The sequence below is a fragment of the Calliphora vicina genome, chromosome 3, assembly GCF_958450345.1.
Source record: "Calliphora vicina chromosome 3, idCalVici1.1, whole genome shotgun sequence".
Classification (NCBI taxonomy): Eukaryota; Metazoa; Arthropoda; class Insecta; order Diptera; family Calliphoridae; genus Calliphora; species Calliphora vicina.
The window spans coordinates 105,365,012-105,385,931 of NC_088782.1; the positions used below are offsets into that span (position 1 = coordinate 105,365,012).

At 31.4% G+C, this 20,920-nt stretch overlaps 1 protein-coding gene across 1 annotated transcript in view; it reads left to right on the forward strand.

Moving 5' to 3' along the window:
* Positions 1 to 20,920, forward strand: part of cmpy (crimpy) — a 190,284-nt gene that overhangs the window by 58,177 nt on the left and 111,187 nt on the right. The window lies entirely within an intron of this gene.

Here is a 20,920-nt window from a genome sequence, read left to right on the forward strand (position 1 = left end):
TCGTATATTCCCTACAACCCAACAGCAGCAACAATAATAAGTATCATTTCAATGTAACAACACTGACAACACAAACTGCGACAAAACAACAAAGAAGCAATAGCAACAACAATAAAATATTTTGTTATGCTTTTGTGTTGAGCCAGGAAGAGAATTTTTTTTGCCAAATAATAAAAATGAAACCGTAGCCCAAGACAATACGTTAGATACCTACAATGTAAAATAACTATGCAGCTAAAAAAAAGTAAATGAAAATATACCAAATTCTATAGCATACTTTTGGGAAGCCTGAAAAGATTTAATGTGACCATCTAAATCAATATTAGCATTTTCAATTAAAAAGCTGTAACAAAGAAATTAATGGAAAATTATTGAAAAAAATTAAATTGTTGTAGCAACAATTGTTGCAAATGTAAATCAACATTGCAGTTGGTCTCATTAAATTTAATTTATAAAATTTCTTACATATATGGTTATTTAAAAGTATGTTTTTTTGATTTTGTTTAGCTTTATTTTCATTCATCCACATTTTGTGTACTCTCCCAACAACAGCAAATATATATTTTTTGCCTTTTTGTGTTACTTTGTTTTGTTGTAGCTAAAGGAGCATTAGAAGAATTAAGAGCAACAAAAAAAAAAGGAAGAAAAAATTTGGTAGTGCAAACTTGGCAAAAAAATTTTATTAAAAAAACACACATGTGTTGGCCTTTTTTACTTTAGACTACTTGCACCATGCCCAGAAGGCACATGTTGTGTAGGTTGAGCATTTCATACTTGAAATTATTTTATGGTTTAAATTTCATCGGAAGAGTTTTCTTTTTAAAGGAACAGACTTTCTCTACGAAAATGTAAATAGTAACTTTGAATTTCTTTATAATGAAATGAGAAGAAAAAATAACAAAATTGCAGGAAGTTAACAGATGTTTTGTGAAATTTTATTTAAAAAGGATATCTTGAAATTGTTTGTTTAACAAAAATTTTGGCAAAAGTAAGAATTAGGATTAAATATGATTTTTGAGGATTTTAGGAAAAAAAGTTTGGGGAGTTTCCGATGCTATAGGAAATATTTCATTAATTTGATTCAAGTGTTTATTGTGAGTAAAATTCATAACTTGAAATTTAAAAATAAAATTTTGAAAATAAAGAAATTAATTGATATGCAAAACAACACAATTATTTCGAATTCATCTCATTTATGTGTCCACGAGAAATCAACCCTTTTTTTGCTGCTAAATTACTTCAGTCTTTGTTCCTTTTATAAATTATTATTATATTTAGGTAACAATTCTGGACAATGAAAACTGGCTAGCTTGTCAATCACGAAGCACCACAATAAACGTATTCGAACTAACTCTGGACATCAACAGAGAAGTAGCTTGACACTATTTCCTTCATACTCTGCTCATCACAACATACATATACAAAAATCAGCTGTGAATGAGAGAATAATGATAAAGCTTAGACCTTACTGATGATGATCTACTAACCAAACACTTTGAAAGATAGGTGGCCATGAGTATTATTTGTCACGAATAGGCGAATTGAGTTATTGCCAAAAAAAAACTGAAGAAGATGTTTTTAGAAAATATATATATTTTTTCTTCTTGGAGCACAACAAAGGGGTGACCCCTACTCATGTAAAGCATTATGTTTGTACTGGAAAAATAGTTTATTGGATAGAGGAAAGAGGGAGTAGTGTTTGTGAACATTTTACCTACATTGAAAATGACAGTAAACACTCTGTGGTTTCACATGCAGACAGTAAGGCTAAATAACAAATTTTCCCTGTAGTGTGTTATGCGGTTCACTGGCCAATCTACCAACGTGTATTACGTAAAAATCTACGGGTATCAGGAACAAGTTCTCTAATTTTATCGGAACTCATTCCATTGTAATACCGACAGAACAGTGAAACGCAGCCCACATTACGCCGGTGCTCCAGCAAATACATAGAGTTGGACACCCTCCTGTCACCAAAAATCACCTTCGTCCTCTTCTGTACATGGTCGAGAAGCTTCAAAATTGACTTTTTGGAAATAATTCGGTATCTTGGGAACTATTGGAGATATTGTTACGAAATTTCACATGGTTTGTGCTGAGGTGTTTTCGAGTTGATTTACGTTTGTTCAGCATGGGCGCCAGTACGTAGCCCCTCAAAGTAGGTCACCTCGCGTCTCAAATTTTTTAAAAAAATCTCCAAAAATCAATTTATGATTCGAATGAGCTGAAATTTTGAACATAAATAGTTCTTGATGAGATCTACCAAAAATATGCTTACAAAAGTAGGTTATCTCTATTAGTTGAAGAGATATTCAGGTTTATTGATTTCTTTTTAATTTTTTGGTTTTTTAGATATGGCGGGCCTGCGGAGGGTCGAATTTTATTTTTAAAATATCAGCTATATTGGCGATAAAATTCTAAATAAAATAAAAAGTTATACGCATCCAAAGTTGGAACTTGTAAAAAGGGCCGTACTTTTTAAGTTCTTTCCCAAAAAAACCCATATATTTTTTTCTTTTGTAGAAAAAAAGTATCTTTGGGACTATATAAAATTTTTATATGATCCGGAAAAATGCAAAAGAGTGGAAAAAGTCCTATCCAAACTTGGCCAATTTAAAAAAAAAATTCGGTTTGAGTAAAAAATTCTAAAAAGGCAAAGCACCGATCCACCAAGAAGCTCCATATTTGTATAACCCCATATGTTTCTTAAATACCTATTAAGAATTTTTACTATCACACGATAAATAACGTCACAGTAGGCACTTTTCTAAAAAAAAAACTCAGTTTTTGGAACACATTTTCCCCCTTTTAGGAATTTTAGTATTTGAAAATAAAAAATTTAAAAAATTCTAATGCTATTGATTTAAGGATATTTGAGTCTATATTGGTTCCAAATTTTGTTATGATATCTTTAATTTAACATTAATTCAAATTTTATATTTTTATTCGTGGAAATTCACCAAATGAAATTTTTTTAGTTTTTAAGGTAAATGAAGTCCCAAAATTTTATAAAATTATTTAATTTTACTAAAAAGACAATCTAAATGTTTTCAACAATATAAAATACTTATACAAAAAGCTTTTATTTACTCCTTAGAAGTGCCACAAACCTTTCCCCCTTTGACAAATTTGTACGTTTTTTCATGATATTTTAAAAATAAATTTCGACCCTCCGTAGGCCCGCCATATCTAAACCATAAAAAGATCGAGAAAAATTAAAAAAAATAAATCAATAAACCTGAATATCTCTTCAACTAATAGAGATAACCTACACTTGTAAGCGTATTTTTTGTAGATATTCTCAATATTACAAATTTCAGCTCATTCGGATCATAAATGGATTTTTGGATATTTTTTTTAAAAAATTTTAGATCCGAGGTGACCAACTTTGAGGGGCTACGTACTGGACCCAATTAGCGCTGGAAGCTGAAAAAACGTAAATCAACCTTTTTCGGTCGGATATAGGTGGTGCAAATAGTGTGCAGATCAGATAGAGTGAAGTATTTCCTACATCGCTTCAGAAAACGGAGACACTTGAAATATTCTTTCGATACTTAAAAAATATATTTTAACCCAGAAAATCAAGAGCGTCTGATTCCAAAATATTTACACCACCCAGCGACGTACTCTGTCGTTCGTTTTTGTGTGAATATGTTACACTGACTTTTACAAGAGTTGAAAGTGGCCCTATTTGCATGACCCCATTCTGAGATTGGGAATCATAGGCTTGGTCTATAAACAAATGAATATGAATGGAAAATGTTGCTGTTATCTGCAAAATAATAGATACACGCAGAGAAAAAATATAATTGTACATGGTTATAGTAACCATTTAAATAGTGTTACAAGATTTTTAACAATATTATAGTCACAGTAACTATATACATGATTGTGGTAACCTTAATATGGTTAATTTATGATTCATATGATTGTATCAACCATATATATGGTTACAGTAAACAAATATATGTTTATGACAACCATATTTATGATGAATAATTTTATCATAATATGTTGTTCTCAGATTATGATAAGCTTTAAGCCGAGAGCAACATAATATGATAAGTCATATGAATGGTTGTCACAAACATATATTTGTTTACTGTAACCATATATATGGTTGATACAATCATGTGAATCGTAAATTAACCATATTATGGTTACCACAATCAAAAAAAACTTGTAACAATATTGAAATGGTTACAGTAACCATGCCCAATTATATTTTTTCTCTGCGTGTAGGATTAGAAGTCTGACGTAGAACGTCATTTGGAAAAATAAGGAATAGAGTAGGTGAAAGAATGCAGCCTTACGGTACCCCTGAATGAGATCCCATGTATAACAACTCGTATTGTGCGATATCTGAGAAAGCTCGATATAAAACGAGAGAACTTAATACCAACACCAAAAGCAATAAGTTTTGATAAAAAACACTTTTTTTCCGCCAAAAATATAAACGGAACGATATCATTTTTCCGATAGGAAGGCTAGTAAAGCTCTCGTAGTGCGTCCTCTACGAAAGCCATATTGGCTGTTGTTATGTAAATTGTTGGACTCCAAATATTTAACCAGATGGTACTCTAACCTACTCTCCATAACTATGGAAAGTGCAGAACAAATTTCCTTCAAACTTTCATAATTAATCACTTATTACTCTCACTTATTGAAATCTGTCCATATTTCCACAAGTTAAAAGCTATACAAAGTTGTCCTAACCCGAGGTATTCAACTTTAATACAAAATTTAAAATTTTGTTAAAGCCCATGTCCTTCTCTGCGATTCGGTAATACATCATTTTGCAATCGGACTAGTAATTTAGAAGATTAAAATTTATTATCACTATTTTGCGATTGACCACACTATATTATGAAAAATATTAGTGTCAAATGAAAGCTTTCATTTAGCCTGATACCAAAATCTTGTGGGCATTAAAATATTTCAAGGACTTATGGTACAATTTTGAAAACCAAAATACTATGATCGCATGGAATCTGGGAAACTTTGGACAAGATACTAAAAGTATATTGGAAAGTCTGGACGAAATACTGGACAATAATGATGAATTCACTTCCAGACTTTTCTTGGACAGAAGATTCTTTGTGTTAATAGCCACTGGACAAAATGGAAGAACAAACTGCCCAAGATAGGTCTAAGCACTAAGATGTTCAGTAGCAATGGATGTCAGTCAGTAAGATTATCATGCCTTCATTAAGGTTTTACTGAATATTCGAGTAACGCCAATATTTTAAATCTATTTTGGGTGCTTCTATGTTTGATCCAATTTGGTCGTTCAATACCGGCTATATCTAATATGAACTAATTCGAATCTATAGCTTGGATAGGCTAACAAAGAAAGGTATATAATTGACGTCATTTATTCGTCTTTCGAAGGCAAATTTCAAACCAGAGTATTAATTTTCCTATAGTAAATTCTATAGAAGTCTCCAGAACTATGTCGAAATGGTTGTACATCTTCTCTGCTGTCTTGTTTTAGCAGTTTGGACAAGATGCTCGATGGCTTCTTTTTGTATAACGTTATGGATCTGGCTAAGATGGAAGTCAGAGCTGTAAGCCAATGAGCTTTGCAGTTTGTGTTGCCTAATTAATATTTCTTATATTGACCCTATCTCTCCAATAAGCAGAACTAGTCAAATATAACATAAGTAGCAACAATAATAATGTATAATTGCAGTTTTTTTAGTTTCAAATTCTCACTTCTTCTACTGAAAGAATGTTGGTCTTTAAAAAAACTTTTAAAATGTATATTTAAAAGATTATAAAAATGAAACATTATTTAACGCCGATATATTTCAGTCTGATAAATTATATAAAATAAATTGAAGAGCTAAATCAACTAGATGAGTAAAATATTGAATACTTTTAAAACCTAGTACTTTGATATTTTAACAGACTCTTTAGACTACTTAGTTATCAATTATAATACTATAAAATATTCCATTGGAACATTGTGGTGACCTACAGCTTCATTAACTCACAAAATTTACTTAACATTACTTAAGGCTACTTATTTTTTGCCATTTAGTTATTACAAATTTTCAACAGATTTTCCGATTTTGCTAATCTTATAATTTGATTCCATTTCATACAACTCTCTTTTAGCCATTATCCCTTAAGCTTTCATTAAATTACTGATTTTAACAAAAAAAAAAAAAGGATTTTAAATACGATAAAGGAGAAAACAAGTAAGAGTGTTATAATCGGCTGTGCCGAATCTTATATACTCTTCACCAAAGTATACTTTAAGAAAAATATTAAAAACTATTTTTGGTGAAAATAAATTTGGTGACAAAAAAAAACTTTAGTGAAAAATCTGAAATATATCCCAGCCATTTGTTGTCCGATTTTTCTGATTATAAACAGCAACCTAAGTTGGACTATAGTGGATATATTGATCAATCAATCATGTATATAAATTATTTTGTGGCTTGGGAAAATTGATTTTAACATACAGCCAGATCCTGTCATAGATAGACAGACTCATGGCTATATCGACCCCGTTGTCTATAACCATCCACAATGTGTAGACTTTATGGGGTCACAAATGAAAATCATAGAAATTATAAACAGAATGATAAACTTATATACTTGGTGAAGGGCATAAAAACTACATTTTTGCCAATATAAGCCACAACAAAATGTACTTGAAAATTTAGTTGCATAGAAAACTAAACGAAATTTGTTTTTGCAGCAGTAAATTCTATGAAATATAAAGCTGCAGAGATGTGTTTGTTTAACTAAATATTACAGAGTAAATTACAGGCACATTCACACTCTGTTACAGAAATATGCAAAAATCAAATCCCTTTTTCGGTTTTTCTATAAAATCCTTTATTTTATTAAATAATTTACAGTCATTCCAGTTGTTAGGAAGAAAAACCTTTTGTGTTAGCACAGCATTGCTGTACTTTTTATACCCTCCACCACCATATGTGGTGAATGAGGGTATATATAAGTTTGTCATTCCGTGTGTAACATTGAGAAATATTCATCTGAGACCCAACAAAGTATATATATTATTGATCCTTATGAAATTCTAAGTCGATTGAGCCATGTCCGTCTGTCTGTCCGTCTGTCCGTCTGTGTAAAACACGCTCACGTCCAAAATACGCAAACAAACTTAGTAGAGTTGCAAGAAAAATGTTTATTATTGTCCTAAGCAGTTTGGTATTGAAAATCAGCGAAATCGGTACAGTGCAACCAAAGTTATGAATGAAAATGTGGGACAACCTCAAAAAAAAATTTATAATTTTCACATATTTTTGGACATTTTTTGTAAATATATTGCAGCTAATATCATAAAATTTTGCACTCGTTACTTTTATGATAAAAGAAGTAACTCTGGTGAAAATTATAAGAATCGGTCCATGATTTCTCCTAGCCCCCATACAAATTTCTTCCCGAAATAAGGTTCTATGGTCTATAAATGCCTACAAAATAGGAATATCCACATGAAATTCAGCAAAAATAAGTTTCGTAGTAAAAGAAATTATATTACAAAATTTTTCGCGGATCGGCCCATATTTGACCATAGCCCCCATATAAAGTACACTTCCGAAAATCTCTTAAATAAGCATAAATGTCTTATAAATATCGGTATCAAGTTGAAATTTGACATGAATAATCCCCATATATACCAAAATCGCTGTACCTAATTCTATGAAGATCGGCCGATAATTGGTTATAGCTCCCATATAAGGACCACTTCCGAAAAACACAATAACCTACATAAATATCTAAAAAATATCAATATCAAAACAAAATTTCACACACATCCATAGTTTATATTTAGAAATCATACTACTGGATTTTGTGAATATCGGTCCATATTTGACCATAGCTCCCATATAAGGTCCACTTCCAAAAATCAGTTAAGTACTCATAAATCTCTTATAAATACATTTATCATGCTAAAATTCCACACAAATTATACTCATATATATAGATATCACTGTTCCAAATTTTATGCAGATTGGCCGATAATTGGTCATAGCTCCCCTATAAGGCCCATTTCCGAAAAAAGATATTAACCTTAAAAAGTATTAAAAACATATCGATATCAAAATGAAATTACGCACAGATCCAGTAATTTGAATCCAGTAATCATACTTCTGGATTTTGTGAATATCGGTCCATATTTAACCATAGCTCCCATATAAGGTCCACTCCCGAAAATCACTAATATCCTCATAAATTTCTTACAAATATAGTTATCAGGTTGAAATTCAAAACAAATTTATTCAATATATACAAAAATCGGTATACCAAATTTTATGATGATAGGCCCATAATTGGTCATAACCTCCATATAAGAACCACTTCAGGAAAACACAATACCGTGCACAAATATCCATAAAAATCTACACTCAACCAAAATTTTACACCGATCAGTAATTTGTATCCAAGAATCGTACTACAAGATTTTTTAAATATTGGTGCATAATTCGGCATAGCTCCCACATAAGGTCCACTCTTGTTAATAGCGTTGTTTATATGAAATTCTACAAAAAAAGCCCTTAAATACTTAGGATCAGAATAGGTCATAGCATCCATATATTTAATCAAAATGGTACACAGATCAGTAATTTGTATTCAAAAATCATAATACTGAATTTTGTGAATATTGGTCCATAATTGGCCACAGCTCTCATATAAATACATAAAAATCACGTAAAAATATTTTATGACAATCGAATCATAATAGGTCATAGCTCCCGCAAAAGTCCCACAACCAAATATTTGGAAATTTGTCTAAATATATTTGAATACCCTTTTTTTATACTCTGTTTCTTCACTTGAGGTTAAAAGGGAAAAATGTTGATCCAAACGTATTAACTAATTATTAAGTATATAAATTGTTAAATTTCATTTCATGAGGTCCAGACTTAAACTCGACAACACTTCCCCTTTGCGCATGTGAAATTTCATTAAAATCGGACTAAGGGTTTAGAAGTTACAGATTTATTTCCCTCTTTTTTTTCTCATACCACTGTGCGCCACTTTGACACTCAGGTATTGTAGATCGTTTAACCCAGTTCCAACAAACTGTTAACGGTTACCTATGTAAGAAAATAATAATTTACACGATGATTTAGAAAAATTAAGTTTAGATGACAATTTCTCAATTAAAAGACAATAATTAACTGTGTCAAAAGTTCTAATAGGAATTTCAGTTATAAATTGCTGAATTAGAAATACATTTTTGTACATTTGAAATAAAATATCTTCTGCGTAAACTAGTCTTTCTAACAATTGTTATATTATTTCAGCTTTTATACCATCATATTTAGGTGGAGGGTATTTAAGATTCGGCACGGCCGAATATAGTACTCTTACTTGTTTGGTATTTATTTTTAAGTTTCACTAATATTGTATAGTCTATTTTAAGGCGCCCTTAAAATTGTCAATTATTAACATAAATTCTAAGTACACAAAGAATCCCTTACTTTCCGTTTAAGCCTATAAATAAAGCTTATTTGTTTTGGTGAAGCACTCTTTCTTTTGTATGGTTAAAAATTGAATGGTTCAAATGAATGAGAAAAGAATTGTAAAGCAATGAATGGGAACCCTCTTTGGCGGTAACAAAATAACATAAATTTAATTTACAAAAGCATATTTAAGAGCCAATTTGAATACATGACCTTTAATGGTTGACTAAAGTATAGAAAAAATAGGGTAATAAATACTAGTTGAGGAATGTTTTAAAAAGCACCGAAACTTTAGGAGGATATTAACAAGAGAAATGAACCATTTATAAAAATAGCTTTGAGAAAAATTAGTTTAAAAAATGTAGTAAATATAATACAAATAATAATGGAATTTTAGCGAATTATAGATTTAAATATGAAGTAAAGTTTATTTATTTATTTATTTTGCTTGCTCCAGCACTCAGGAAATGACCCCTACTCATGCAATGCATTGTGTTGGATAATTGTTGATATGAAGGGAGTAGTATTTGGGGACTTTTGATTTTAATTTTCCTATATCGAAATTGACAGGATAGTCTTCAGCAAGAAAGGGGTTTCCCTGAAATGTGTAGTGCTGAATACACTCCAGTCACCGACAAGCATCTTTGGCCTCTACGAACGAGTAACTCCAAAATAGACATATATGAGAGTTGTATTGTGAATAGTAAGGAGATCAGATGGTGTAAAGTATTTCCTAAAACGTTTTTGATAACAAAGGTAATTTAACACTTCTTTCGCCATTTGCAAAATATGTTTTGTTGAGAGGACATTTCGTACTTTAATATTTATACCACCCATAGATGAATCAACATGATATAACGTGCGTTTGTCTTTTAATATCCTCGCAACCCTATTAAGAGGTTGTCACAAGATCTTGGTTTAGTGTAACATTCATGTTTTGCCTCAATGACCAATCTCCGTCAGGCTTGGTCTATAATTGAATGAATACGAATGTAAAATGATGCTGTCATCTGCAAAGGTTTGGAAATTTGACGTAGATGGTAGGTTAGACAAATAAGGAGTAGAGTAGGAGAAAGAACAGAGCCTTGCGTTACCCCTGAGTTAATCTTGAAGTCGTCTGATGAGATGCCATCTAAAACAATCCACACCCCATCAAGCATCTTAGAAATTTCTCGTTCCATTTTTCCGAGCAACTCGTTCCATTTTTCCGAGCAAGTCTCCCATAGAGCACCCTCTACGAAAGCCATACTGCCGGTCGCTAAGTAAATTGTTGGACTCCAAATATTTTCAAGATGGTAGTTAACCATACTCTTCATAACTTTGAAAAGTACAAAAAATATAGCTATTGGGTGATAATTTTTAGGGTTGTTAGCCACTTCCTTTGCAGAAATTGGCGTAAATTTCCATCATACAGGAAATTAATTTTCAATAATTCAAAGAACTCATTGATAAGTTACGAATCTCCTTACTAGACTGTCATTCCCCGCTGTAGGCTTCTTCAGCAATCTTCAATTGTCGAATATCTCAAACATATAAAAAAATATGATTTGGTGCCTATGAAAACAATCCCGAAAGAATAATTTCGGGCATACGGCGACCATGGCTGTGCTTAACGAAGCGCAATCTGCACGTTCTGGACATTTAATTTAGGGCAAATTTTTCGAGCATTGCTGGCCGTATTGTTGCTGGTTTATCAGCAAAAACCAGTGACTGCACGTGATCCCACAGGAAATAATCGAGAGGTGTCAAATCCCACGATCTTGGAGCCCAATTGGCAGGTATATTTCTCGAAATCATATTATCGCCAAATTTTTATTTCAATACAACGCTGTATAACACGTAGCGCCATCCTTTTGAAGCCACATCTCATCCGGATCAGTGGCTTCTATATTTTCAAACCAAAAATCAATGATCATGGTGTGGTAAGGATCTCTATTTACCGTAGCATGACAGTTTTAAAAAAATAAGGTCCGATGATTCCACCAGCTTGTAAACCGCACCAAATGTTGCACTTTTCTAGATATAATCGAGGGCGTAGGGCCCGTTGTGGGTTGGGCTCACTGCATACGCGGAAATTTTGTTTATTAACACACCCGTTAAGCCAAAAATTCGCCTATAAGTTGCGAAAATTGATGACTGATTTCCAAAGTATTGGCTGCATGAATTAATAATGCGGGATTTTTTAAAATTATTATCTTATGTTTTAAAATACAATATAAATTTATTCAAAGTATTGGTCATTGCGGAATAGAAGGGATATATCTAGGTTGATGGCAGTATTAACGGGACACTGGGCGTTAGGCAAGCACGCATATCGCCTGGGACTCCCCTTTAACGACCATTGCCGCAGTTGTAAGGATAGGGAAAAGGAGGAAACGACTTTCCACCTTCTCTGCGAATGCCCAGCTCTGAGTGTCAAGAGACATAAATTCATGGGCAACTATACATTGACCAACCTTGGTGAGGTAGCCGGGTCTAAACTCAATGACCTACTAAGATATCTCACAGCTACAGGTTGGGTCTAGCTAGCACTTTTTAGTTACATTGCGATGTAAACGACAATACATCTGACGAGTGGTGTGGTCTCATCAAAACGGGGTCCCTTCGACTCTACTTGATTGTTCGCACGTAGTGAACTACCACGTAAACCAACCAACCATTGGCCATTGCTAGCTATGACCATTTACCATCTTTCTGGAAACATATGGATTCCGAGCCAAAAGAACTGCTTATCTTTTGCAGCCAATAACGAATAAAGCCAATATCGGATGTTCTGTTCCAAAGTGAAGCGTATCGCATAGAGAGCGTTCTGCATCGATCGAAACAAATAGTATTCGGACGGGGCACAGTGTCGGATTTGTGTAATCTAGAGGGACTAAAGTCTGTATTTTAAAAACGGGTAAAGATAATTCAATGATTTTATAAACACAGGTTTCCTACGTCTTGGTACATTTTAGGAGAAAAACTTGAGGTGGGCGTGACATTATTACGCCTACCTCCCATACAAATGCTAAAATCAAAATTATAATATTTATACCATACACCACCATAGTGGGAATGGTATACTGGGTTATGTTTGCTGATGTTTGTAATGTAAAAAAGTATTGTCCCAACGTCCACCTTAGAGTATAACAATCTGCTCAGGATCACTTTCTGAGTGTATTTTGCGATGTCCGTCCGTCCTTCTTTCCGTCCATATAGACCTTATAATCATACTACAGGTCGCAATTTCAAATATAATTCTCCTAGCCTCCATACAATTGCCCTATCTGAAAATAGTTAAACTCTCATAAATATTTTAGTTATATAGATATACAAACCACTTTAACTAGCATAAATTTCTTAAAAATATTGGTATAGCAATAAAATTAAACACAAATAAGTTATACATATGCAAAAGTCTTTTCACCAAATTTTATAACGATCGGTCCATAATTGGTCATTGCTCCCATATGAAGCCCACTACTGAAACTCAGTAGCAATGGCTCTCAGACTTCATGTACTTTCAAAAATTCATAAACAAAACAACTTTGTCGCTTCCAGTACTAATATTTCCATACATAAAATCGAAAACACGGTCATGTCTTTTTGCTTTGTTGAAAGTCAAATTTCGAAAATTTCACTACGAACAACTTGTTTGGTCATGATGATTTTATGGGTAAAAATTTCCAGGGGGTCAATTGGGGTGGATTTTCTTTTTTGTTTCAAGAAATAGAAAGGATGGTAAACACTATAGTAACAAAAATTTCACTGATTTCAACTGAACTGAACTCCATAACTTTTTCTCTATTGAAAACTTAAAATTAAAAAAAAAAAAAATCTTACCGTAAATGGATGTCTTGAATATCACTGCTAAACAAATTTTGCTGGCTTTCTTTTAAAATGCAATAAAACTTTTATATTGTAAAAATATTGTAGTCTAATATTCAAAAAAATATTAAAAAGCAACAAAATGCAACGTATCCAAACATTGATTATTTTTATCAAGAACTATTTAAAATGTCTAAGGTCAATAAAACATCTCACTTTCTGATACTATTATATTGTTGTTGTTTACATATTTTGTTTTCAAAATTGTTTTAGTAAATACCGGGGTTGTTGTTTATTGTACTATATACATTTTTTGACACTGTGCGGGGTCTGGACTAAGAACAGAGCTCAAAAAAAAACTTAACACACGTTTTTCATTAAAACTTTTAAGTATTATATGATTTTTTTATCAAGTTACCTTTGTAAAGCATGTCAGTTGTTATATTTTATGTCAATTATGTTCATTTGCTGTTAATCTGATTAAAATGAATGATGAAATTGCGTACTAAAATTATTAAATATTTTCAACAAAACCCTACTCGGTCCTACAAAAAGTTGGCCAAACAATGAAAGTTCTGCCTTCAAACTGATGCCAATGTTATTAACCCTGTATTAACCGACGGTACTTATAAGTACCATAACAATAGTAAGCTTACAAAATAAAAAAAAAAACTTTTTTTGAACCCTTTTTCCCAAAAGTACTTTAAAGAACACTATCATCTTTGAAATAATATATTTGTTTTGCCTATTGGCAAACTCGCTTAGCCAGAATAACGGTGAATTATTTCATGTTCCCATTGTGGTATTTATGTTGTAATGATAAAAATACTGTTTTGTAAAATACCATAAAATAGACTTGTAATACTAAATGTTATAAAAGTTACAAAACTAATCAATATATTAATAAAATGTAAACAAAAATCTATGAGTTTTTTTAATCTTTTGGCTGATGCTGAATCAACGGTACCAGGCTCCTTTCGGTACCTTGCAGGTCCTCCACAAAGTTAAAATTTTGTAAATAACTTCTTGAAGTCCTTATTTTAAATATTTCATAAAAAAATAAAACTTTTTCAACCATATAAAGCCTTGGTCCACAAAGGGTTAAACAGTATCGGGAGAACTTGTCCGTTGATAGAAATCCTGGTTCATATAGAAGGAATGGTCCACATGATGTTTCTAAAGTCAATAAATAAAAAACATTTTCAAAAGAGCTCCCAAAATATCCGGTAGGAAAGCAGTCCGGTTAGCTTAGTACTAACTAAAACATAAAAGGCACAAAAAGTTCATGACAAGAACTCTGCTAAAAATTTAGAGGCCAGAGACAGAGCACGGAAATTGGTTTCAAATTTGATGACGAAACGTATGTTCTGAAAAATTTTTCGAATATTCCGGGTCAATATTTTTATGTTGCTGATGCTCGAGAGAATGTTGTAGAAAAGTTTAGGACCCAAAGGCAGATAATTTTCCCAAAAATTTCTTGGCATGGCAAACAATATGCAGTTGCGGCAAAAGAAGCCAAACATTTATTACAAAGGACTCTATAAATACCGAAATGTACATCAAGGAATGTCTACAAAAGACTTCTTTATGTGTCCACTTATTATTGGTACTGATTTGACATACTGTCACTATGGTAAGCAAGGTCTTTAGTGGAACAAGAGAGATGTATTTGTGCCAAGAGAGGTAAATCCTCCAAACTGCCTGAAGCTAAGGCCAGTGGAGAGATATTGGGCTCTTGTTAAAAGAGAATTGAAGAGCACAAAAAAAGGTGTCCAAATTTGTGGTAGATTTTAAACGCAGATGAATTACCTATTGCAACAAAGTGACAGAAACTCAATAAAAACCTTAATGGAGGCGTTTCCGGAAAAGGTTCATAAATTCATCACTATTGATTAGAACTATAAAAATAATAGTTTTTTGTAAATTGTAATAATAAATTCAATCAAACAAAATAATCAAAACTTGAAGTTTAGTCGTTTAATTTTTATTAACATTTTTGAAATTATTGAAATTAGTTTCTCAACTGTCCAGCACATTATAGAAAGGTTTCGCAACGAAAATAGAATAGACGATAAGGGTACATCTGCGCCAAATAAACTATTTAATAATGCAGATAAGATATGGATTGTCCGTAAAGTTAAAGAAAACCCCAATTTAAGTGCAGATCTACCCTTATCGTCTATTCTATTTTCGTTGCGAAACCTTTCTATAATGTGCTAAACAGTTGAGGAGCTAATTGCAATAATTTCAAAAATTTATCGTTGGATTTTGCACTGTTTCAAATGACGAATAGCGTCTTTTCTTTTCTCAACTGAAGTTTGTTTTCCCATTTTAAAATTTAAGATAATTTCAACTTGTTTTTATAAAAATTCTTTAAAAATTACCGTTATTGCACCGTTATTTCATTATCACAGAATGTATAAAATATACTACATCATTTAAGCTGTGAGTTTATTTTAACGAGAAAATTATTTTTTTCATTAATATTACTTCAATTAGATTGGTTTTTGTTATTTTTTCTTCCTCAGCATTATAACAGGGCATATGTCATTACATTTTATATAAAATTTGATTGATGAATTGAATGAACATTGAATAATTTTCTAAGCTGTGAGTCATTGTATATGTATGTTAACATTTTTGGATATCTTCTCCTTATAAAGCGGATGAGGCAAAACTTCCCAACCACTTCATTCAAATTTCTTTTTACCGGGTATTGCAACATATGGCAGAGCGTCGTAATGATCGAATATTACGGTTACATGGCTGGCAGCATATTCTGGGCGTCTCTCGGCCAATGTTCGCGTCAAATGAATCAGTTGCATTCGGTACAGGTTCGCTGTGATGGTATGGTCTGATTTCAGCAGCCCATAATAGATAGGATTCTTTTGCTCTCACCAAATACAGATAGCGCTACGAATATTTGCCTTTGGTGTCGATTCGGCTGCTAGTCCGAGCTGTAACGCTTCGGGTTATTGAAATGGATCTATTTTGCATTGCATATAATGATTCGGAGCAAAAGTGATTTTCTTTCTAGCGTTCAAGCATTATTTCGTTGAAGCAAAATCGTCTTTCAAGGTCGCTCGGATTAGAAATGATTAGAAATTGCTGCATGAGTAGCTCCCAAACGTTTTGAAATAGCTGCTTCAGTAGCTCCAATTTTTTTTATTTTGCAAGCTCTTGTTGAGTCTTACAGCAATCTGCATGGAGTAATGTCTTCAAACTGTTTTAGGTGGCCTGCTTGATATTTGTCTTCCAAATCAAAATCACCACTTATGAACTGCACAAACCATCTCTCGCACATTGATACCCCATAAGCTTTTTATTAAATTAAAGAAGTAAAGCAAAACTTCCTCCATATGACGCTGTGCTGCTACAAAATTCGACATTTTCGAAGCAAAAAAACTTTGTTGTTTACACTATAATATTCAGTAGCTAAGTGCGGATAAATGATAGAAATGTATCCTCCAAAATGACATATAAGTTATTAAAAACAAAACCGCATTCAAAACATACATCATCTATTGTAAATGCCGCATTTTTAAGTCATACAACCAATACAATAATAAAAATTGTTTTAATTATAAAGAAAAAATCTAAGAAGTCTATAAAAATGTGAGATACCATAATCTACAAAACAATTGACTAACCTTTTTCCTGTAAAATTATAAATCATTCCACTAAATTTATAAAATTTCTAAAACTTTTCCACCTTAAAACAGAAAATAAAACAAAATTTCAATTTCAAGGGTTTTTAATTTCCTGTAATCATGGCGTAAATAACATTTTCTGTTTATGCTGCCTTTTTAACTTACAACTCAAGTTGTAAAGAAATAAAATTCATATAAATTTTCAACACTTTTAAGGAAAAATATAAGAATCTCTATTTAATTGTTTTCCTTTATCATCTATCAAATGACTTCTATTCTTTGCATAACCTTTTTTTTTTTGCTCTAGTTTATTGTTCTTTTTTTGTTTTTATGTGTTACATTTTCCAATCCTTGCTTCCTTGTTCAAGAATGAAAGAATGAAAAGAAATTGCTTAGACAACAAGAAACCAGAAACAATTGTACAAAAAACAATAAAGCAAAATGGTTTTTATATAAAAAGAAAAAAAAATTAAAAAGTATAAACACAGGCCTATTATTACCATAAAAGTATAATAAAATAACAATTGTTTAAAGAAACACTTGAAAACAAAGAACAACATTTTATTTTTCTTGTGGAGTTTTATAAATTTAACTTCCTCTTTAATGTTAAAATGAAAATAGTTTATATATTCCAATATCAAGTTATAAATACTGACATTTATTCTTAAGAATCATAGAAATACTTGATGTTTATGTAAAAACTCTTTAAGAATTACTAAGCCATGTTCTAATCAAAAGCATTTATTAAATTTTTTATAATATTTCATTTCCCAGAAATATGGTTCTTTAAACAAAACATGTTTATTTCATATTTTACATAATATTTGAAGCAACAAATTTCCTTATTCAATTAAATTGTTTTTATACAAATGTTTACTAATTTTCTGACTTTTCCTCAATTCCTGGGATGTAAAATCTCATTGTTTAATTTCTAGTTAAACAATTGCAAAACATAAACAATATGTTTTGTTAAATAACAACTATATATGTTCATATGTATGTTAAATTTAAATTTGTATGAAACATTTCAACTTCAATAAACATCAAAATTTTTCATAATTTTTTTTATTAAAAATAATTTTTATATAATATCAAAAATTATACTATATTTTAAAGTTAAATTGCCGACACAAATAAATAATGATAAAAATTTTATAAAAAAAATAAAATATTTTAACAAAAATATCAACAATCGTTTGTAAATATTGCTGAAATAACAATACAATAACCATAAATATAAATATGAAAAATAAAAATAAATCTATAGTTGAGGCTGTGTATTGTTTTAACAACCTACATAATTGTTGTGCAAAAATTAACTCAATTCGTTTGTTATTAAAGAACAACTAGACGTATGATGAATATTTATTTTATATTTGCATAACAATAATACTCATACGTACAGTAGAACAAATATAAGGAAAACAAGTAAGAAAATATAGTCGGTCAAGCTAATAAAACATATATGGGGCATTTCATGTCAAGTGAACCAACTTTTGAAATCGATGTCTTCCGATCGGGATGAAATTTGCACCAAGGTTAGCTCTATTGGATAGTAACTCAGACACAATTTTTCAACAACATCGGTCGAGAACTCTCTGAGTTATAGGGGGTAAAATTTTGACAATTTGGTCAAACAGGGGTTTTTTCTTATCCATGTAACTTATTTATTTTATTTATTTATATTTTATTAACAATATAATTACAAATTATATGCTAATATTAAATGAGCAATGGCATCGTAGGCCTTCAGCTCAACACATATGTAACTTAAATTTAATGTTAGAGGTTGTTAAATTTTGTCAAATAAGTTGCATTTCTTTAGAAATTGATTAATTATTTGGATATTATTTGGAGAAGGATTGGATAGATATAATTTTGGATCTGTATTTTGAAAAATGTGCATTCGTGTGGCACTAAATTTTGGACAATCTAAAAGAAAATGGGATGGATTGGTTAAATTTGCAGTACAATTACAATATTTTTGGACATCGATGTTGAGTAAGTGTCCGTGAGTGATTCTCGTATGGCCAAGTCTTAGTCGGGTAAATTTTACTACTTCTAATCTATTAGTATCTAATGATGTTAGTTCATTTATTGTGTTTCTGCTGCAGTTGATTGTCTTATACCATGTAGAAGTACTGTTAAATATTAGGTTTCTGTCAATTATATTGAAGTGATTAAATATAAATTTGTTTGAATCGTTTAGATCAAAGTTAGAGTGAGTATAAATGGGAGATGTGACTGCGCTTTTGGCTGTTTGATCAGCAAACTCGTTTCCTATTATATTACAATGCCCTGGTAGCCACATGATTAATATATTTGGGTATTTATCTATTAGAATATTTCTAACGTGAGTAACATAAATATTATTATTGGAGATATTCATAATGGATTTAATTGCTGATAGAGAATCTGTACAAATAACAAATTTACCCGATTTAGATTTTAGGTGTAGCATGGCTTCATAAATAGCAATTAGTTCCGCTGTGTATATAGAGGTGTGAGTTGGGAGTAAGAACTTACTTATGACTTTATTTTCAGTAGTGATACTAAAAGATACAGAATTTTGCGTTTTTGATCCGTCTGTGTAAATAAATATATGGGACCTAAGTTTGTTTTTTATTTCGTTAAATAATGATTTAAATTGGAAAGAGCTAGTGTAGTTTCTTGTAAATTTTGACATTGAGATATCAAAAATATCTGAATTCAAGGCCCATGGAGGGTGGTTTATCCTTTTTGGAAAGTCAGCTTTTAGTGATATATTTAATGTATGGCATTTTTGTATTATCTGATAAAGGACTGAAGGAATTCTTGGAATTTTCCTAGCTCTAGATAATTTTAATACTATTTGCCTAAGGGGTGAAAAATTGTCGTATACAATTGTTCTAAAGAGTTTCGTTGTTAAAATATCTCTTTGGGTAATTAATGGTAAAATGTTTGCTTCGAACAAAAGGTTTTTTGTATTGGTAGTACGGAAGGCTCCTAAAGCGCTCCGTGTTGCAGAATTTATGATTGTGTCTAATTTTCTTAAATCGGACTTAGGCGCAAGGCCGTAGATGGGTAGTAGGTAATTAATTTTGGTTAATATAATTGTTTTTATGATAGAAATGAGTGTTTTGGAATTGCAATTAAATTTAAGACTTGATAGACATTTTAAAACATTAAGCCTGTTAGTCAAAGATGAACTTAAAAAATTTATGTGATCTTTCCAGTTATAACTCTTGTTTATATAAAGGCCCAATAGTCTTAGTGTAGTAACTTCATTTATATAAAAGTTGCTGGACTGAATAATACACCGACAGTTCTTCTTTTTGCATATATGTAGGTATTTACATTTTGTACGCGATAGTGTGGCTCCAGAGAACTGACACCAGTTATTAATATTGTCAAAAAGACTATTAAGTTGGAGAACTGGATTTTTCTTATTTGATTTAATAATAATATTGAGATCGTCGGCGTATGCAGATAGGCTTATTCCCTTAGTAAAGGAGATTAGGCAGTATAGTCTATTGAATGCTATTAGGAATAGAATAACCGAAATGGGGGATCCCTGAGGGATACCATTCTGTAAGGTGAGTGGTGGAGAGTATTGTTTACCTATTCTTACTGTTATTTTCCTATTGGTCATAAAGTTAAATATATATTTCATAATTTTAGGTCCTACCTCCCATTCGACTAGTTGGTCTAAAACGGAATGAATACCTACTCTATCGAACGCTTTCAAAAAATCAAGTGATATGATTGTGACATGCTTTCGTAGTGATAGGGCATTCGCAATTTGGTAATCTACGTACAGTAGACTATCGATTGTCGATTTCCCCTTTTTGAAGCCAAATTGATGGTTACTTAGTAGTTTGTGTGATGTTACAAACCACCATAACCGGTTGGCTATAATTCTGTCAAGAACTTTAGAAATGCAGGGGTTGAGAGAAATTGGTCTGTAGGAATTGATCATAGACTTGTCGCAATTTGGTTTGAGAATTGGTATTATTATGCTGTTCTTATATTTTT